Here is a 23,499-nt window from a genome sequence, read left to right on the forward strand (position 1 = left end):
AGCTTATTAATGATTTTTTGAGACTTACTCTCTTAAAATCGTTCAAACTTGGTTGGTATATATTATTGTGTTGAAATGGTTAGAATTGAAAACAATAGTCATATGCTTGATATTAAATTCAAAGATACAATTAAAGAGTTTTAAAGCTTTTTTGGCACTTACTTGTTTAAAGACGCTAAAACTTTTTACATTTCGCATGAAACTCGACACACAACACTATTTTGTTGAAATGGTTAGATTTGAAACCAATAGTCATTTGCTTGAAATTATATGCGAAGTTGTGTTTTTAATATTTTAAAAGCGTTTTTTCCAGTTACTCACTTAAAGTCGTTCAAACATGGTTTGTTCGACATGAAACTTGGCACACAACACTATTTGGTATATATGTTATTTTTCGGTAATGGTTAGAATTGAACACAACAATGATATGCTTGGAAATGGGTTCAAATTTTCGTTTTTTAGGTTTATAAAGTTTTTTTTTGCACTTACTCTCTAAAAGCCGTAGAAACATGGATTGTTTGGCATGAAACTTGGCCAACAACAGTATTTTTTGTGTATTATTTAGTTGAAATGCTTAGAATTGATAACAATAATCATATGCCTGATATTACGTTCGAAGTTGCGTTTTAAAGGTTTTTAAAGCTTTTTTGCCAATTACTCGCGTAAAGTCGTTCGAACATGGTTTCTTTGGCGTGAAACATGGAACACAACACTATCAGGTGTGTATTATTGTATTGAAATGGTTAAAATTAAAAACCATAGTCATATGCTTGTTTGGCAACAAACTTGGCACACAACACTATTTGGTATATATTATTGTGTTGAAATGGTTAGAATTGAAAACAATAGTCATTTGCTTGATATTAAATTCAAAGTTGTAATTTAAAGGTTTTTTAAATCTTTTTTGCCACCTACTTGTTTAAAGACGTTAAAACTTAGTATATTTTGCATGAAACTCGGCACACAACAGTATTTGGTATATATTATCTTTTGGCACACACTAGCTTAAAGTTGTTTGGCTAGAAACATGGCTCACAACACTATTTGCTATGTATTACTGTGTTGAAATTGTTCGAATTGAAAACAATAGTCATATGCTTAAAATTAAGCGCGAAGTTGTGTTTTTAATGTTTTAAAAGCATTTTTGGCAGTTCCTCGCTTAAAGTCGTTGAAGCATGGTTTGGAACACAACACTATTAGGTGTGTATTATTGTGTTGAAATGGTTAGAATTAATAACCATACTCATATGCTTGAAATTAAGTGAGAAATTGTGTTTTTAAGGTTTTAAAAGCTTTTTTGGCACACACTAGCTTAAAGTTCTTGCAACTTGGTTTGTTTGGCTAGAAACATGGCTCACAACACTATATGCTATGTATTATTGTGTTAAAATTGTTCGAATTGAAAACAATAGTCATATGCTTAAAATTAAGTGCGAAGTTGTGTTTTTAATGTTTTAAAAGCTTTTTTGGCAGTTCCTCGCTTAAAGTCGTTCAAACATGGTTTGGAACACAACACTATTAGGTGTGTTGAAATGGTTAGAATTAATAACCATAGTCATATGCTTGAAATTAAGTGAGAAGTTGTGTTTTTAAGGTTTTAAAAGCTTTTTTGGCACATACTAGCTTAAAGTTGTTGCAACTTGGTTTGTTTGGCTAGAAACATGGCTCACAACACTATTTGCTATGTATTATTGTGTTGAAATTGTTCGAATAGAAAACAATAGTCATATGCTTAAAATTAAGTGCGAAGTTGTGTTTTTAATGTTTTAAAAGCGTTTTTCCACTTACTCACTTAAAGTCGTTCAAACATGGTTTGTTCGACATGAAACTTGGCACACAACACTATTTGGTATATATGTTATTTTTCGGAAATGGTTAGAATTGAACACAACAATGATATGCTTGGAAATGGGTTCAAATTTTCGTTTTTTAGGTTTATAAAGTTTTTTTTTGCACTTACTCTCTAAAAGCCGTAGAAACATGGATTGTTTGGCATGAAACTTGGCCCACAACAGTATTTTTTGTGTATTATTTTGTTGAAATGCTTAGAATTGATAACAATAATCATATGCCTGATATTACGTTCGAAGTTGCGTTTTAAAGGTTTTTAAAGCTTTTTTGCCAATTACTCGCGTAAAGTCGTTCGAACATGGTTTCTTTGGCGTGAAACATGGAACACAACACTATCAGGTGTGTATTATTGTATTGAAATGGTTAAAATTAAAAACCATAGTCATATGCTTGTTTGGCAACAAACTTGGCACACAACACTATTTGGTATATATTATTGTGTTGAAATGGTTAGAATTGAAAACAATAGTCATTTGCTTGATATTAAATTCAAAGTTGTAATTTAAAGGTTTTTTAAATCTTTTTTGCCACCTACTTGTTTAAAGACGTTAAAACTTAGTATATTTTGCATGAAACTCGGCACACAACAGTATTTGGTATATATTATCTTTTGGCACACACTAGCTTAAAGTTGTTTGGCTAGAAACATGGCTCACAACACTATTTGCTATGTATTACTGTGTTGAAATTGTTCGAATTGAAAACAATAGTCATATGCTTAAAATTAAGCGCGAAGTTGTGTTTTTAATGTTTTAAAAGCATTTTTGGCAGTTCCTCGCTTAAAGTCGTTGAAGCATGGTTTGGAACACAACACTATTAGGTGTGTATTATTGTGTTGAAATGGTTAGAATTAATAACCATACTCATATGCTTGAAATTAAGTGAGAAATTGTGTTTTTAAGGTTTTAAAAGCTTTTTTGGCACACACTAGCTTAAAGTTCTTGCAACTTGGTTTGTTTGGCTAGAAACATGGCTCACAACACTATATGCTATGTATTATTGTGTTGAAATTGTTCGAATTGAAAACAATAGTCATATGCTTAAAATTAAGTGCGAAGTTGTGTTTTTAATGTTTTAAAAGCTTTTTTGGCAGTTCCTCGCTTAAAGTCGTTCAAACATGGTTTGGAACACAACACTATTAGGTGTGTTGAAATGGTTAGAATTAATAACCATAGTCATATGCTTGAAATTAAGTGAGAAGTTGTGTTTTTAAGGTTTTAAAAGCTTTTTTGGCACATACTAGCTTAAAGTTGTTGCAACTTGGTTTGTTTGGCTAGAAACATGGCTCACAACACTATTTGCTATGTATTATTGTGTTGAAATTGTTCGAATAGAAAACAATAGTCATATGCTTAAAATTAAGTGCGAAGTTGTGTTTTTAATGTTTTAAAAGCGTTTTTTCCACTTACTCACTTAAAGTCGTTCAAACATGGTTTGTTCGACATGAAACTTGGCACACAACACTATTTGGTATATATGTTATTTTTCGGAAATGGTTAGAATTGAACACAACAATGATATGCTTGGAAATGGGTTCAAATTTTCGTTTTTTAGGTTTATAAAGTTTTTTTTTGCACTTACTCTCTAAAAGCCGTAGAAACATGGATTGTTTGGCATGAAACTTGGCCAACAACAGTATTTTTTGTGTATTATTTAGTTGAAATGCTTAGAATTGATAACAATAATCATATGCCTGATATTACGTTCGAAGTTGCGTTTTAAAGGTTTTTAAAGCTTTTTTGCCAATTACTCGCGTAAAGTCGTTCGAACATGGTTTCTTTGGCGTGAAACATGGAACACAACACTATCAGGTGTGTATTATTGTATTGAAATGGTTAAAATTAAAAACCATAGTCATATGCTTGTTTGGCAACAAACTTGGCACACAACACTATTTGGTATATATTATTGTGTTGAAATGGTTAGAATTGAAAACAATAGTCATTTGCTTGATATTAAATTCAAAGTTGTAATTTAAAGGTTTTTTAAATCTTTTTTGCCACCTACTTGTTTAAAGACGTTAAAACTTAGTATATTTTGCATGAAACTCGGCACACAACAGTATTTGGTATATATTATCTTTTGGCACACACTAGCTTAAAGTTGTTTGGCTAGAAACATGGCTCACAACACTATTTGCTATGTATTACTGTGTTGAAATTGTTCGAATTGAAAACAATAGTCATATGCTTAAAATTAAGCGCGAAGTTGTGTTTTTAATGTTTTAAAAGCATTTTTGGCAGTTCCTCGCTTAAAGTCGTTGAAGCATGGTTTGGAACACAACACTATTAGGTGTGTATTATTGTGTTGAAATGGTTAGAATTAATAACCATACTCATATGCTTGAAATTAAGTGAGAAATTGTGTTTTTAAGGTTTTAAAAGCTTTTTTGGCACACACTAGCTTAAAGTTCTTGCAACTTGGTTTGTTTGGCTAGAAACATGGCTCACAACACTATATGCTATGTATTATTGTGTTAAAATTGTTCGAATTGAAAACAATAGTCATATGCTTAAAATTAAGTGCGAAGTTGTGTTTTTAATGTTTTAAAAGCTTTTTTGGCAGTTCCTCGCTTAAAGTCGTTCAAACATGGTTTGGAACACAACACTATTAGGTGTGTTGAAATGGTTAGAATTAATAACCATAGTCATATGCTTGAAATTAAGTGAGAAGTTGTGTTTTTAAGGTTTTAAAAGCTTTTTTGGCACATACTAGCTTAAAGTTGTTGCAACTTGGTTTGTTTGGCTAGAAACATGGCTCACAACACTATTTGCTATGTATTATTGTGTTGAAATTGTTCGAATAGAAAACAATAGTCATATGCTTAAAATTAAGTGCGAAGTTGTGTTTTTAATGTTTTAAAAGCGTTTTTTCCACTTACTCACTTAAAGTCGTTCAAACATGGTTTGTTCGACATGAAACTTGGCACACAACACTATTTGGTATATATGTTATTTTTCGGAAATGGTTAGAATTGAACACAACAATGATATGCTTGGAAATGGGTTCAAATTTTCGTTTTTTAGGTTTATAAAGTTTTTTTTTGCACTTACTCTCTAAAAGCCGTAGAAACATGGATTGTTTGGCATGAAACTTGGCCCACAACAGTATTTTTTGTGTATTATTTTGTTGAAATGCTTAGAATTGATAACAATAATCATATGCCTGATATTACGTTCGAAGTTGCGTTTTAAAGGTTTTTAAAGCTTTTTTGCCAATTACTCGCGTAAAGTCGTTCGAACATGGTTTCTTTGGCGTGAAACATGGAACACAACACTATCAGGTGTGTATTATTGTATTGAAATGGTTAAAATTAAAAACCATAGTCATATGCTTGTTTGGCAACAAACTTGGCACACAACACTATTTGGTATATATTATTGTGTTGAAATGGTTAGAATTGAAAACAATAGTCATTTGCTTGATATTAAATTCAAAGTTGTAATTTAAAGGTTTTTTAAATCTTTTTTGCCACCTACTTGTTTAAAGACGTTAAAACTTAGTATATTTTGCATGAAACTCGGCACACAACAGTATTTGGTATATATTATCTTTTGGCACACACTAGCTTAAAGTTGTTTGGCTAGAAACATGGCTCACAACACTATTTGCTATGTATTACTGTGTTGAAATTGTTCGAATTGAAAACAATAGTCATATGCTTAAAATTAAGCGCGAAGTTGTGTTTTTAATGTTTTAAAAGCATTTTTGGCAGTTCCTCGCTTAAAGTCGTTGAAGCATGGTTTGGAACACAACACTATTAGGTGTGTATTATTGTGTTGAAATGGTTAGAATTAATAACCATACTCATATGCTTGAAATTAAGTGAGAAATTGTGTTTTTAAGGTTTTAAAAGCTTTTTTGGCACACACTAGCTTAAAGTTCTTGCAACTTGGTTTGTTTGGCTAGAAACATGGCTCACAACACTATATGCTATGTATTATTGTGTTGAAATTGTTCGAATTGAAAACAATAGTCATATGCTTAAAATTAAGTGCGAAGTTGTGTTTTTAATGTTTTAAAAGCTTTTTTGGCAGTTCCTCGCTTAAAGTCGTTCAAACATGGTTTGGAACACAACACTATTAGGTGTGTTGAAATGGTTAGAATTAATAACCATAGTCATATGCTTGAAATTAAGTGAGAAGTTGTGTTTTTAAGGTTTTAAAAGCTTTTTTGGCACATACTAGCTTAAAGTTGTTGCAACTTGGTTTGTTTGGCTAGAAACATGGCTCACAACACTATTTGCTATGTATTATTGTGTTGAAATTGTTCGAATAGAAAACAATAGTCATATGCTTAAAATTAAGTGCGAAGTTGTGTTTTTAATGTTTTAAAAGCGTTTTTTCCACTTACTCACTTAAAGTCGTTCAAACATGGTTTGTTCGACATGAAACTTGGCACACAACACTATTTGGTATATATGTTATTTTTCGGAAATGGTTAGAATTGAACACAACAATGATATGCTTGGAAATGGGTTCAAATTTTCGTTTTTTAGGTTTATAAAGTTTTTTTTTGCACTTACTCTCTAAAAGCCGTAGAAACATGGATTGTTTGGCATGAAACTTGGCCCACAACAGTATTTTTTGTGTATTATTTTGTTGAAATGCTTAGAATTGATAACAATAATCATATGCCTGATATTACGTTCGAAGTTGCGTTTTAAAGGTTTTTAAAGCTTTTTTGCCAATTACTCGCGTAAAGTCGTTCGAACATGGTTTCTTTGGCGTGAAACATGGAACACAACACTATCAGGTGTGTATTATTGTATTGAAATGGTTAAAATTAAAAACCATAGTCATATGCTTGTTTGGCAACAAACTTGGCACACAACACTATTTGGTATATATTATTGTGTTGAAATGGTTAGAATTGAAAACAATAGTCATTTGCTTGATATTAAATTCAAAGTTGTAATTTAAAGGTTTTTTAAATCTTTTTTGCCACCTACTTGTTTAAAGACGTTAAAACTTAGTATATTTTGCATGAAACTCGGCACACAACAGTATTTGGTATATATTATCTTTTGGCACACACTAGCTTAAAGTTGTTTGGCTAGAAACATGGCTCACAACACTATTTGCTATGTATTACTGTGTTGAAATTGTTCGAATTGAAAACAATAGTCATATGCTTAAAATTAAGCGCGAAGTTGTGTTTTTAATGTTTTAAAAGCATTTTTGGCAGTTCCTCGCTTAAAGTCGTTGAAGCATGGTTTGGAACACAACACTATTTGGTGTGTATTATTGTGTTGAAATGGTTAGAATTAATAACCATACTCATATGCTTGAAATTAAGTGAGAAATTGTGTTTTTAAGGTTTTAAAAGCTTTTTTGGCACACACTAGCTTAAAGTTCTTGCAACTTGGTTTGTTTGGCTAGAAACATGGCTCACAACACTATATGCTATGTATTATTGTGTTGAAATTGTTCGAATTGAAAACAATAGTCATATGCTTAAAATTAAGTGCGAAGTTGTGTTTTTAATGTTTTAAAAGCTTTTTTGGCAGTTCCTCGCTTAAAGTCGTTCAAACATGGTTTGGAACACAACACTATTAGGTGTGTTGAAATGGTTAGAATTAATAACCATAGTCATATGCTTGAAATTAAGTGAGAAGTTGTGTTTTTAAGGTTTTAAAAGCTTTTTTGGCACATACTAGCTTAAAGTTGTTGCAACTTGGTTTGTTTGGCTGGAAACATAGCTCACAACACTATTTGCTATGTATTATTGTGTTGAAATTGTTCGAATAGAAAACAATAGTCATATGCTTAAAATTAAGTGCGAAGTTGTGTTTTTAATGTTTTAAAAGCGTTTTTTCCACTTACTCACTTAAAGTCGTTCAAACATGGTTTGTTCGACATGAAACTTGGCACACAACACTATTTGGTATATATGTTATTTTTCGGAAATGGTTAGAATTGAACACAACAATGATATGCTTGGAAATGGGTTCAAATTTTCGTTTTTTACGTTTATAAAGTTTTTTTTTGCACTTACTCTCTAAAAGCCGTAGAAACATGGATTGTTTGGCATGAAACTTGGCCCACAACAGTATTTTTTGTGTATTATTTTGTTGAAATGCTTAGAATTGATAACAATAATCATATGCCTGATATTACGTTCGAAGTTGCGTTTTAAAGGTTTTTAAAGCTTTTTTGCCAATTACTCGCGTAAAGTCGTTCGAACATGGTTTCTTTGGCGTGAAACATGGAACACAACACTATCAGGTGTGTATTATTGTATTGAAATGGTTAAAATTAAAAACCATAGTCATATGCTTGTTTGGCAACAAACTTGGCACACAACACTATTTGGTATATATTATTGTGTTGAAATGGTTAGAATTGAAAAAAATAGTCATTTGCTTGATATTAAATTCAAAGTTGTAATTTAAAGGTTTTTTAAATCTTTTTTGCCACCTACTTGTTTAAAGACGTTAAAACTTAGTATATTTTGCATGAAACTCGGCACACAACAGTATTTGGTATATATTATCTTTTGGCACACACTAGCTTAAAGTTGTTTGGCTAGAAACATGGCTCACAACACTATTTGCTATGTATTACTGTGTTGAAATTGTTCGAATTGAAAACAATAGTCATATGCTTAAAATTAAGCGCGAAGTTGTGTTTTTAATGTTTTAAAAGCATTTTTGGCAGTTCCTCGCTTAAAGTCGTTGAAGCATGGTTTGGAACACAACACTATTAGGTGTGTATTATTGTGTTGAAATGGTTAGAATTAATAACCATACTCATATGCTTGAAATTAAGTGAGAAATTGTGTTTTTAAGGTTTTAAAAGCTTTTTTGGCACACACTAGCTTAAAGTTCTTGCAACTTGGTTTGTTTGGCTAGAAACATGGCTCACAACACTATATGCTATGTATTATTGTGTTGAAATTGTTCGAATTGAAAACAATAGTCATATGCTTAAAATTAAGTGCGAAGTTGTGTTTTTAATGTTTTAAAAGCTTTTTTGGCAGTTCCTCGCTTAAAGTCGTTCAAACATGGTTTGGAACACAACACTATTAGGTGTGTTGAAATGGTTAGAATTAATAACCATAGTCATATGCTTGAAATTAAGTGAGAAGTTGTGTTTTTAAGGTTTTAAAAGCTTTTTTGGCACATACTAGCTTAAAGTTGTTGCAACTTGGTTTGTTTGGCTAGAAACATAGCTCACAACACTATTTGCTATGTATTATTGTGTTGAAATTGTTCGAATAGAAAACAATAGTCATATGCTTAAAATTAAGTGCGAAGTTGTGTTTTTAATGTTTTAAAAGCGTTTTTTCCACTTACTCACTTAAAGTCGTTCAAACATGGTTTGTTCGACATGAAACTTGGCACACAACACTATTTGGTATATATGTTATTTTTCGGAAATGGTTAGAATTGAACACAACAATGATATGCTTGGAAATGGGTTCAAATTTTCGTTTTTTAGGTTTATAAAGTTTTTTTTTGCACTTACTCTCTAAAAGCCGTAGAAACATGGATTGTTTGGCATGAAACTTGGCCCACAACAGTATTTTTTGTGTATTATTTTGTTGAAATGCTTAGAATTGATAACAATAATCATATGCCTGATATTACGTTCGAAGTTGCGTTTTAAAGGTTTTTAAAGCTTTTTTGCCAATTACTCGCGTAAAGTCGTTCGAACATGGTTTCTTTGGCGTGAAACATGGAACACAACACTATCAGGTGTGTATTATTGTATTGAAATGGTTAAAATTAAAAACCATAGTCATATGCTTGTTTGGCAACAAACTTGGCACACAACACTATTTGGTATATATTATTGTGTTGAAATGGTTAGAATTGAAAACAATAGTCATTTGCTTGATATTAAATTCAAAGTTGTAATTTAAAGGTTTTTTAAATCTTTTTTGCCACCTACTTGTTTAAAGACGTTAAAACTTAGTATATTTTGCATGAAACTCGGCACACAACAGTATTTGGTATATATTATCTTTTGGCACACACTAGCTTAAAGTTGTTTGGCTAGAAACATGGCTCACAACACTATTTGCTATGTATTACTGTGTTGAAATTGTTCGAATTGAAAACAATAGTCATATGCTTAAAATTAAGCGCGAAGTTGTGTTTTTAATGTTTTAAAAGCATTTTTGGCAGTTCCTCGCTTAAAGTCGTTGAAGCATCGTTTGGAACACAACACTATTAGGTGTGTATTATTGTGTTGAAATGGTTAGAATTAATAACCATAGTCATATGCTTGAAATTAAGTGAGAAGTTGTGTTTTTAAGGTTTTAAAAGCTTTTTTGGCACATACTAGCTTAAAGTTGTTGCAACTTGGTTTGTTTGGCTAGAAACATGGCTCACAACACTATTTGCTATGTATTATTGTGTTGAAATTGTTCGAATAGAAAACAATAGTCATATGCTTAAAATTAAGTGCGAAGTTGTGTTTTTAATGTTTTAAAAGCGTTTTTTCCACTTACTCACTTAAAGACGTTCAAACATGGTTTGTTCGACATGAAACTTGGCACACAACACTATTTGGTATATATGTTATTTTTCGGAAATGGTTAGAATTGAACACAACAATGATATGCTTGGAAATGGGTTCAAATTTTCGTTTTTTAGGTTTATAAAGTTTTTTTTTGCACTTACTCTCTAAAAGCCGTAGAAACATGGATTGTTTGGCATGAAACTTGGCCCACAACAGTATTTTTTGTGTATTATTTTGTTGAAATGCTTAGAATTGATAACAATAATCATATGCCTGATATTACGTTCGAAGTTGTGCTTTAAAGGTTTTTAAAGCTTTTTTGCCAATTACTTGCGTAAAGTCGTTTGAACATGGTTTCTTTGGCGTGAAACATGGAACACAACACTATCAGGTGTGTATTATTGTGTTGAAATGGTTAAAATTAAAAACCATAGTCATATGCTTGTTTGGCAACAAACTTGGCACACAACACTATTTGGTATATATTATTGTGTTGAAATGGTTAGAATTGAAAACTATAGTCATTTGCTTGATATTAAAATCAAAGTTGTAATTTAAAGGTTTTTTGAATCTTTTTTGGCACCTACTTGTTTAAAGACGTTAAAACTTAGTATATTTTGCATGAAACTCGGCACACAACAGTATTTGGTATATATTATCTTTTGACACATACTAGCTTAAAGTTATTTTGCTAGAAACAAGGGTCACAACACTATTTGCTATGTATTACTGTGTTGAAATTGTTCGAATTGAAAACAATAGTCATATGCTTAAAAATAAGCGCGAAGTTGTGTTTTTATTGTTTTAAAAGCATTTTTGGCAGTTCCTTGCTTAAAGTCGTTGAAGCATGGTTTGGAACACAACACTATTAGGTGTGTATTATTGTGTTGAAATGGTTAGAATTAATAACCATAGTCACATGCTTGAAATTAAGTGAGAAGTTGTGTTTTTAAGGTTTTAAAAGCTTTTTTGGCACACACTAGCTTAAAGTTCTTGCAACTTGGTTTGTTTGGCTAGAAACATGGCTCACAACACTATTTGCTATGTATTATTGTGTTGTAATTGTTCGAATTGAAAACAATAGTCATATGCTTAAAATTAAGTGCGAAGTTGTGTTTTTAATGTTTTAAAATCTTTTTTGGCAGTTCCTCGCTTAAAGTCGTTCAAACATGGTTTGGAACACAACACTATTAGGTGTGTATTATTGTGTTGAAATGGTTAGAATTAATAACCATAGTCATATGCTTGAAATTAAGTGAGAAGTTGTGTTTTTAAGGTTTTAAAAGCTTTTTTGGCACATACTAGCTTAAAGTTGTTGCAACTTGGTTTGTTTGGCTAGAAACATGGCTCACAACACTATTTGCTATGTATTATTGTGTTGAAATTGTTCGAATAGAAAACAATAGTCATATGCTTAAAATTAAGTGCGAAGTTGTGTTTTTAATGTTTTAAAAGCGTTTTTTCCACTTACTCACTTAAAGTCGTTCAAACATGGTTTGTTCGACATGATACTTGGCACACAACACTATTTGGTATATATGTTATTTTTCGGAAATGGTTAGAATTGAACACAACAATGATATGCTTGGAAATGGGTTCAAATTTTCGTTTTTAAGGTTTATAAAGTTTTTTTTTGCATTTACTCTCTAAAAGCCGTAGAAACATGGATTGTTTGGCATGAAACTTGGCCCACAACAGTATTTTTTGTGTATTATTTTGTTGAAATGCTTAGAATTGATAACAATAATCATATGCCTGATATTACGTTCGAAGTTGCGTTTTAAAGGTTTTTAAAGCTTTTTTGCCAATTACTCGCGTAAAGTCGTTCGAACATGGTTTCTTTGGCGTGAAACATGGAACACAACACTATCAGGTGTGTATTATTGTATTGAAATGGTTAAAATTAAAAACCATAGTCATATGCTTGTTTGGCAACAAACTTGGCACACAACACTATTTGGTATATATTATTGTGTTGAAATGGTTAGAATTGAAAACAATAGTCATTTGCTTGATATTAAATTCAAAGTTGTAATTTAAAGGTTTTTTAAATCTTTTTTGCCACCTACTTGTTTAAAGACGTTAAAACTTAGTATATTTTGCATGAAACTCGGCACACAACAGTATTTGGTATATATTATCTTTTGGCACACACTAGCTTAAAGTTGTTTGGCTAGAAACATGGCTCACAACACTATTTGCTATGTATTACTGTGTTGAAATTGTTCGAATTGAAAACAATAGTCATATGCTTAAAATTAAGCGCGAAGTTGTGTTTTTAATGTTTTAAAAGCATTTTTGGCAGTTCCTCGCTTAAAGTCGTTGAAGCATGGTTTGGAACACAACACTATTAGGTGTGTATTATTGTGTTGAAATGGTTAGAATTAATAACCATACTCATATGCTTGAAATTAAGTGAGAAATTGTGTTTTTAAGGTTTTAAAAGCTTTTTTGGCACACACTAGCTTAAAGTTCTTGCAACTTGGTTTGTTTGGCTAGAAACATGGCTCACAACACTATATGCTATGTATTATTGTGTTGAAATTGTTCGAATTGAAAACAATAGTCATATGCTTAAAATTAAGTGCGAAGTTGTGTTTTTAATGTTTTAAAAGCTTTTTTGGCAGTTCCTCGCTTAAAGTCGTTCAAACATGGTTTGGAACACAACACTATTAGGTGTGTTGAAATGGTTAGAATTAATAACCATAGTCATATGCTTGAAATTAAGTGAGAAGTTGTGTTTTTAAGGTTTTAAAAGCTTTTTTGGCACATACTAGCTTAAAGTTGTTGCAACTTGGTTTGTTTGGCTAGAAACATAGCTCACAACACTATTTGCTATGTATTATTGTGTTGAAATTGTTCGAATAGAAAACAATAGTCATATGCTTAAAATTAAGTGCGAAGTTGTGTTTTTAATGTTTTAAAAGCGTTTTTTCCACTTACTCACTTAAAGTCGTTCAAACATGGTTTGTTCGACATGAAACTTGGCACACAACACTATTTGGTATATATGTTATTTTTCGGAAATGGTTAGAATTGAACACAACAATGATATGCTTGGAAATGGGTTCAAATTTTCGTTTTTTACGTTTATAAAGTTTTTTTTTGCACTTACTCTCTAAAAGCCGTAGAAACATGGATTGTTTGGCATGAAACTTGGCCCACAACAGTATTTTTTGTGTATTATTTTGTTGAAATGCTTAGAATTGATAACAATAATCATATGCCTGATATTACGTTCGAAGTTGCGTTTTAAAGGTTTTTAAAGCTTTTTTGCCAATTACTCGCGTAAAGTCGTTCGAACATGGTTTCTTTGGCGTGAAACATGGAACACAACACTATCAGGTGTGTATTATTGTATTGAAATGGTTAAAATTAAAAACCATAGTCATATGCTTGTTTGGCAACAAACTTGGCACACAACACTATTTGGTATATATTATTGTGTTGAAATGGTTAGAATTGAAAACAATAGTCATTTGCTTGATATTAAATTCAAAGTTGTAATTTAAAGGTTTTTTAAATCTTTTTTGCCACCTACTTGTTTAAAGACGTTAAAACTTAGTATATTTTGCATGAAACTCGGCACACAACAGTATTTGGTATATATTATCTTTTGGCACACACTAGCTTAAAGTTGTTTGGCTAGAAACATGGCTCACAACACTATTTGCTATGTATTACTGTGTTGAAATTGTTCGAATTGAAAACAATAGTCATATGCTTAAAATTAAGCGCGAAGTTGTGTTTTTAATGTTTTAAAAGCATTTTTGGCAGTTCCTCGCTTAAAGTCGTTGAAGCATGGTTTGGAACACAACACTATTAGGTGTGTATTATTGTGTTGAAATGGTTAGAATTAATAACCATACTCATATGCTTGAAATTAAGTGAGAAATTGTGTTTTTAAGGTTTTAAAAGCTTTTTTGGCACACACTAGCTTAAAGTTCTTGCAACTTGGTTTGTTTGGCTAGAAACATGGCTCACAACACTATATGCTATGTATTATTGTGTTGAAATTGTTCGAATTGAAAACAATAGTCATATGCTTAAAATTAAGTGCGAAGTTGTGTTTTTAATGTTTTAAAAGCTTTTTTGGCAGTTCCTCGCTTAAAGTCGTTCAAACATGGTTTGGAACACAACACTATTAGGTGTGTTGAAATGGTTAGAATTAATAACCATAGTCATATGCTTGAAATTAAGTGAGAAGTTGTGTTTTTAAGGTTTTAAAAGCTTTTTTGGCACATACTAGCTTAAAGTTGTTGCAACTTGGTTTGTTTGGCTAGAAACATGGCTCACAACACTATTTGCTATGTATTATTGTGTTGAAATTGTTCGAATAGAAAACAATAGTCATATGCTTAAAATTAAGTGCGAAGTTGTGTTTTTAATGTTTTAAAAGCGTTTTTTCCACTTACTCACTTAAAGTCGTTCAAACATGGTTTGTTCGACATGAAACTTGGCACACAACACTATTTGGTATATATGTTATTTTTCGGAAATGGTTAGAATTGAACACAACAATGATATGCTTGGAAATGGGTTCAAATTTTCGTTTTTTAGGTTTATAAAGTTTTTTTTTGCACTTACTCTCTAAAAGCCGTAGAAACATGGATTGTTTGGCATGAAACTTGGCCAACAACAGTATTTTTTGTGTATTATTTAGTTGAAATGCTTAGAATTGATAACAATAATCATATGCCTGATATTACGTTCGAAGTTGCGTTTTAAAGGTTTTTAAAGCTTTTTTGCCAATTACTCGCGTAAAGTCGTTCGAACATGGTTTCTTTGGCGTGAAACATGGAACACAACACTATCAGGTGTGTATTATTGTATTGAAATGGTTAAAATTAAAAACCATAGTCATATGCTTGTTTGGCAACAAACTTGGCACACAACACTATTTGGTATATATTATTGTGTTGAAATGGTTAGAATTGAAAACAATAGTCATTTGCTTGATATTAAATTCAAAGTTGTAATTTAAAGGTTTTTTAAATCTTTTTTGCCACCTACTTGTTTAAAGACGTTAAAACTTAGTATATTTTGCATGAAACTCGGCACACAACAGTATTTGGTATATATTATCTTTTGGCACACACTAGCTTAAAGTTGTTTGGCTAGAAACATGGCTCACAACACTATTTGCTATGTATTACTGTGTTGAAATTGTTCGAATTGAAAACAATAGTCATATGCTTAAAATTAAGCGCGAAGTTGTGTTTTTAATGTTTTAAAAGCATTTTTGGCAGTTCCTCGCTTAAAGTCGTTGAAGCATGGTTTGGAACACAACACTATTAGGTGTGTATTATTGTGTTGAAATGGTTAGAATTAATAACCATAGTCATATGCTTGAAATTAAGTGAGAAGTTGTGTTTTTAAGGTTTTAAAAGCTTTTTTGGCACATACTAGCTTAAAGTTGTTGCAACTTGGTTTGTTTGGCTAGAAACATGGCTCACAACACTATTTGCTATGTATTATTGTGTTGAAATTGTTCGAATAGAAAACAATAGTCATATGCTTAAAATTAAGTGCGAAGTTGTGTTTTTAATGTTTTAAAAGCGTTTTTTCCACTTACTCACTTAAAGACGTTCAAACATGGTTTGTTCGACATGAAACTTGGCACACAACACTATTTGGTATATATGTTATTTTTCGGAAATGGTTAGAATTGAACACAACAATGATATGCTTGGAAATGGGTTCAAATTTTCGTTTTTTAGGTTTATAAAGTTTTTTTTTGCACTTACTCTCTAAAAGCCGTAGAAACATGGATTGTTTGGCATGAAACTTGGCCCACAACAGTATTTTTTGTGTATTATTTTGTTGAAATGCTTAGAATTGATAACAATAATCATATGCCTGATATTACGTTCGAAGTTGTGCTTTAAAGGTTTTTAAAGCTTTTTTGCCAATTACTTGCGTAAAGTCGTTTGAACATGGTTTCTTTGGCGTGAAACATGGAACACAACACTATCAGGTGTGTATTATTGTGTTGAAATGGTTAAAATTAAAAACCATAGTCATATGCTTGTTTGGCAACAAACTTGGCACACAACACTATTTGGTATATATTATTGTGTTGAAATGGTTAGAATTGAAAACTATAGTCATTTGCTTGATATTAAATTCAAAGTTGTAATTTAAAGGTTTTTTGAATCTTTTTTGGCACCTACTTGTTTAAAGACGTTAAAACTTAGTATATTTTGCATGAAACTCGGCACACAACAGTATTTGGTATATATTATCTTTTGACACATACTAGCTTAAAGTTATTTTGCTAGAAACAAGGGTCACAACACTATTTGCTATGTATTACTGTGTTGAAATTGTTCGAATTGAAAACAATAGTCATATGCTTAAAAATAAGCGCGAAGTTGTGTTTTTATTGTTTTAAAAGCATTTTTGGCAGTTCCTTGCTTAAAGTCGTTGAAGCATGGTTTGGAACACAACACTATTAGGTGTGTATTATTGTGTTGAAATGGTTAGAATTAATAACCATAGTCATATGCTTGAAATTAAGTGAGAAGTTGTGTTTTTAAGGTTTTAAAAGCTTTTTTGGCACACACTAGCTTAAAGTTCTTGCAACTTGGTTTGTTTGGCTAGAAACATGGCTCACAACACTATTTGCTATGTATTATTGTGTTGTAATTGTTCGAATTGAAAACAATAGTCATATGCTTAAAATTAAGTGCGAAGTTGTGTTTTTAATGTTTTAAAAGCTTTTTTGGCAGTTCCTCGCTTAAAGTCGTTCAAACATGGTTTGGAACACAACACTATTAGGTGTGTATTATTGTGTTGAAATGGTTAGAATTAATAACCATAGTCATATGCTTGAAATTAAGTGAGAAGTTGTGTTTTTAAGGTTTTAAAAGCTTTTTTGGCACATACTAGCTTAAAGTTGTTGCAACTTGGTTTGTTTGGCTAGAAACATGGCTCACAACACTATTTGCTATGTATTATTGTGTTGAAATTGTTCGAATAGAAAACAATAGTCATATGCTTAAAATTAAGTGCGAACTTGTGTTTTTAATGTTTTAAAAGCGTTTTTTCCACTTACTCACTTAAAGTCGTTCAAACATGGTTTGTTCGACATGATACTTGGCACACAACACTATTTGGTATATATGTTATTTTTCGGAAATGGTTAGAATTGAACACAACAATGATATGCTTGGAAATGGGTTCAAATTTTCGTTTTTTAGGTTTATAAAGTTTTTTTTTGCACTTACTCTCTAAAAGCCGTAGAAACATGGATTGTTTGGCATGAAACTTGGCCCACAACAGTATTTTTTGTGTATTATTTTGTTGAAATGCTTAGAATTGATAACAATAATCATATGCCTGATATTACGTTCGAAGTTGTGCTTTAAAGGTTTTTAAAGCTTTTTTGCCAATTACTTGCGTAAAGTCGTTCGAACATGGTTTCTTTGGCGTGAAACATGGAACACAACACTATCAGGTGTGTATTATTGTGTTGAAATGGTTAAAATTAAAAACCATAGTCATATGCTTGTTTGGCAACAAACTTGGCACACAACACTATTTGGTATATATTATTGTGTTGAAATGGTTAGAATTGAAAACTATAGTCATTTGCTTGATATTAAATTCAAAGTTGTAATTTAAAGGTTTTTTGAATCTTTTTTGGCACCTACTTGTTTAAAGACGTTAAAACTTAGTATATTTTGCATGAAACTCGGCACACAACAGTATTTGGTATATATTATCTTTTGACACATACTAGCTTAAAGTTATTTGGCTAGAAACAAGGGTCACAACACTATTTGCTATGTATTACTGTGTTGAAATTGTTCGAATTGAAAACAATAGTCATATGCTTAAAAATAAGCGCGAAGTTGTGTTTTTAATGTTTTAAAAGCATTTTTGGCAGTTCCTTGCTTAAAGTCGTTGAAGCATGGTTTGGAACACAACACTATTAGGTGTGTATTATTGTGTTGAAATGGTTAGAATTAATAACCATAGTCATATGCTTGAAATTAAGTGAGAAGTTGTGTTTTTAAGGTTTTAAAAGCTTTTTTGGCACACACTAGCTTAAAGTTCTTGCAACTTGGTTTGTTTGGCTAGAAACATGGCTCACAACACTATTTGCTATGTATTATTGTGTTGAAATTGTTCGAATTGAAAACAATAGTCATATGCTTAAAATTAAGTGCGAAGTTGTGTTTTTAATGTTTTAAAAGCTTTTTTGGCAGTTCCTCGCTTAAAGTCGTTCAAACATGGTTTGGAACACAACACTATTAGGTGTGTATTATTGTGTTGAAATGGTTAGAATTAATAACCATAGTCATATGCTTGAAATTAAGTGAGAAGTTGTGTTTTTAAGGTTTTAAAAGCTTTTTTGGCACATACTAGCTTAAAGTTGTTGCAACTTGGTTTGTTTGGCTAGAAACATGGCTCACAACACTATTTGCTATGTATTATTGTGTTGAAATTGTTCGAATAGAAAACAATAGTCATATGCTTAAAATTAAGTGCGAAGTTGTGTTTTTAATGTTTTAAAAGCGTTTTTTCCACTTACTCACTTAAAGTCGTTCAAACATGGTTTGTTCGACATGATACTTGGCACACAACACTATTTGGTATATATGTTATTTTTCGGAAATGGTTAGAATTGAACACAACAATGATATGCTTGGAAATGGGTTCAAATTTTCGTTTTTTAGGTTTATAAAGTTTTTTTTTGCACTTACTCTCTAAAAGCCGTAGAAACATGGATTGTTTGGCATGAAACTTGGCCCACAACAGTATTTTTTGTGTATTATTTTGTTGAAATGCTTAGAATTGATAACAATAACCATATCCCTGATATTATGTTCGAAGATGCGTTTTAAAGGTTTTTAAAGCTTTTTTGCCAATTACTCGCGTAAAGTCGTTCGAACATGGTTTCTTTGGCGTGAAACATGGAACACAACACTATCAGGTGTGTATTATTGTGTTGAAATGGTTAAAATTAAAAACCATAGTCATATGCTTGTTTGGCAACAAACTTGGCACACAACACTATTTGGTATATATTATTGTGTTGAAATGGTTAGAATTGAAAACAATAGTCATTTGCTTGATATTAAATTCAAAGTTGTAATTTAAAGGTTTTTTAAATCTTTTTTGCCACCTACTTGTTTAAAGACGTTAAAACTTAGTATATTTTGCTTGAAACTCGGCACACAACAGTATTTGGTATATATTATCTTTTGGCACATACTAGCTTAAAGTTGTTTGGCTAGAAACATGGCTCACAACACTATTTGCTATGTATTACTGTGTTGAAATTGTTCGAATTGAAAACAATAGTCATATGCTTAAAATTAAGCGCGAAGTTGTGTTTTTAATGTTTTAAAAGCATTTTTGGCAGTTCCTCGCTTAAAGTCGTTGAAGCATGGTTTGGAACACAACACTATTAGGTGTGTATTATTGTGTTGAAATGGTTAGAATTAATAACCATAGTCATATGCTTGAAATTAAGTGAGAAGTTGTGTTTTTAAGGTTTTAAAAGCTTTTTTGGCACACACTAGCTTAAAGTTCTTGCAACTTGGTTTGTTTGGCTAGAAACATGGCTCACAACACTATTTGCTATGTATTATTGTGTTGAAATTGTTCGAATTGAAAACAATAGTCATATGCTTAAAATTAAATGCGAAGTTGTGTTTTTAATGTTTTAAAAGCTTTTTTGGCAGTTCCTCGCTTAAAGTCGTTCAAAAATGGTTTGGAACACAACACTATTAGGTGTGTTGAAATGGTTAGAATTAATAACCATAGTCATATGCTTGAAATTAAGTGAGAAGTTGTGTTTTTAAGGTTTTAAAAGCTTTTTTGGCACATACTAGCTTAAAGTTGTTGCAACTTGGTTTGTTTGGCTAGAAACATGGCTCACAACACTATTTGCTATGTATTATTGTGTTGAAATTTTTCGAATAGAAAACAATAGTCATATGCTCAAAATTAAGTGCGAAGTTGTGTTTTTAATGTTTTAAAAGCGTTTTTTCCACTTACTCACTTAAAGTCGTTCAAACATGGTTTGTTCGACATGAAACTTGGCACACAACACTATTTGGTATATATGTTATTTTTCGGAAATGGTTAGAATCGAACACAACAATGATATGCTTGGAAATGGGTTCAAATTTTCGTTTTTTAGGTTTATAAAGTTTTTTTTTGCACTTACTCTCTAAAAGCCGTAGAAACATGGATTGTTTGGCATGAAACTTGGCCCACAACAGTATTTTTTGTGTATTATTTTGTTGAAATGCTTAGAATTGATAACAATAATCATATGCCTGATATTACGTTCGAAGATGCGTTTTAAAGGTTTTTAAAGCTTTTTTGCCAATTACTCGCGTAAAGTCGTTCGAACATGGTTTCTTTGGCGTGAAACATGGAACACAACACTATCAGGTGTGTATTATTGTGTTGAAATGGTTAAAATTAAAAACCATAGTCATATGCTTGTTTGGCAACAAACTTGGCACACCACACTATTTGGTATATATTATTGTGTTGAAATGGTTAGAATTGAAAACAATAGTCATTTGCTTGATATTAAATTCAAAGTTGTAATTTAAAGGTTTTTTAAATCTTTTTTGGCACCTACGTGTTTAAAGACGTTAAAACTTAGTATATTTTGCATGAAACTAGGCACACAACAGTATTTGGTATATATTATCTTTTGGCACATACTAGCTTAAAGTTGTTTGGCTAGAAACATGGCTCACAACACTATTTGCTATGTATTACTGTGTTGAAATTGTTCGAATTGAAAACAATAGTCATATGCTTAAAATTAAGCGCGAAGTTGTGTTTTTAATGTTTTAAAAGCATTTTTGGCAGTTCCTCGCTTAAAGTCGTTGAAGCATGGTTTGGAACACAACACTATTAGGTGTGTATTATTGTGTTGAAATGGTTAGAATTAATAACCATAGTCATATGCTTGAAATTAAGTGAGAAGTTGTGTTTTTATGGTTTTAAAAGCTTTTTTGGCACACACTAGCTTAAAGTTCTTGCAACTTGGTTTGTTTGGCTAGAAACATGGCTCACAACACTATTTGCTATGTATTATTGTGTTGAAATTGTTCGAATTGAAAACAATAGTCATATGCTTAAAATTAAGTGCGAAGTTGTGTTTTTAATGTTTTCAAAGCTTTTTTGGCAGTTCCTCGCTTAAAGTCGTTCAAACATGGTTTGGAACACAACACTATTAGGTGTGTATTATTGTGTTGAAATGGTTAGAATTAATAACCATAGTCATATGCTTGAAATTAAGTGAGAAGTTGTGTTTTTAAGGTTTTAAAAGCTTTTTTGGCACATACTAGCTTAAAGTTGTTGCAACTTGGTTTGTTTGGCTAGAAACATGGCTCACAACACTATTTGCTATGTATTATTGTGTTGAAATTGTTCGAATAGAAAACAATAGTCATATGCTTAAAATTAAGTGCGAAGTTGTGTTTTTAATGTTTTAAAAGCGTTTTTTCCACTTACTCACTTAAAGTCGTTCAAACATGGTTTGTTCGACATGATACTTGGCACACAACACTATTTGGTATATATGTTATTTTTCGGAAATGGTTAGAATTGAACACAACAATGATATGCTTGGAAATGGGTTCAAATTTTCGTTTTTTAGGTTTACAAAGTTTTTTTTTGCACTTACTCTCTAAAAGCCGTAGAAACATGGATTGTTTGGCATGAAACTTGGCCCACAACAGTATTTTTTGTGTATTATTTTGTTGAAATGCTTAGAATTGATAACAATAACCATATCCCTGATATTATGTTCGAAGATGCGTTTTAAAGGTTTTTAAAGCTTTTTTGCCAATTACTCGCGTAAAGTCGTTTGAACATGGTTTCTTTGGCGTGAAACATGGAACACAACACTATCAGGTGTGTATTATTGTGTTGAAATGGTTAAAATTAAAAACCATAGTCATATGCTTGTTTGGCAACAAACTTGGCACACAACACTATTTGGTATATATTATTGTGTTGAAATGGTTAGAATTGAAAACAATAGTCATTTGCTTGATATTAAATTCAAAGTTGTAATTTAAAGGTTTTTTAAATCTTTTTTGGCACCTACTTGTTTAAAGACGTTAAAACTTAGTATATTTTGCATGAAACTCGGCACACAACAGTATTTGGTATATATTATCTTTTGGCACATACTAGCTTAAAGTTGTTTGGCTAGAAACATGGCTCACAACACTATTTGCTATGTATTACTGTGTTGAAATTGTTCGAATTGAAAACAATAGTCATATGCTTAAAATTAAGCGCGAAGTTGTGTTTTTAATGTTTTAAAAGCATTTTTGGCAGTTCCTCGCTTAAAGTCGTTGAAGCATGGTTTGGAACACAACACTATTAGGTGTGTATTATTGTGTTGAAATGGTTAGAATTAATAACCATAGTCATATGCTTGAAATTAAGTGAGAAGTTGTGTTTTTAAGGTTTTAAAAGCTTTTTTGGCACACACTAGCTTAAAGTTCTTGCAACTTGGTTTGTTTGGCTAGAAACATGGCTCACAACACTATTTGCTATGTATTATTGTGTTGAAATTGTTCGAATTGAAAACAATAGTCATATGCTTAAAATTAAGTGCGAAGTTGTGTTTTTAATGTTTTAAAAGCTTTTTTGGCAGTTCCTCGCTTAAAGTCGTTCAAACATGGTTTGGAACACAACACTATTAGGTGTGTTGAAATGGTTAGAATTAATAACCATAGTCATATGCTTGAAATTAAGTGAGAAGTTGTGTTTTTAAGGTTTTAAAAGCTTTTTTGGCACATACTAGCTTAAAGTTGTTGCAACTTGGTTTGTTTGGCTAGAAACATGGCTCACAACACTATTTGCTATGTATTATTGTGTTGAAATTTTTCGAATAGAAAACAATAGTCATATGCTTAAAATTAAGTGCGAAGTTGTGTTTTTAATGTTTTAAAAGCGTTTTTTCCACTTACTCACTTAAAGTCGTTCAAACATGGTTTGTTCGACATGAAACTTGGCACACAACACTATTTGGTATATATGTTATTTTTCGGAAATGGTTAGAATCGAACACAACAATTATATGCTTGGAAATGGGTTCAAATTTTCGTTTTTTAGGTTTATAAAGTTTTTTTTTGCACTTACTCTCTAAAAGCCGTAGAAACATGGATTGTTTGGCATGAAACTT

The sequence above is a fragment of the Amaranthus tricolor genome, chromosome 16, assembly GCF_026212465.1.
Source record: "Amaranthus tricolor cultivar Red isolate AtriRed21 chromosome 16, ASM2621246v1, whole genome shotgun sequence".
In the NCBI taxonomy this organism is placed as follows: domain Eukaryota; kingdom Viridiplantae; phylum Streptophyta; class Magnoliopsida; order Caryophyllales; family Amaranthaceae; genus Amaranthus; species Amaranthus tricolor.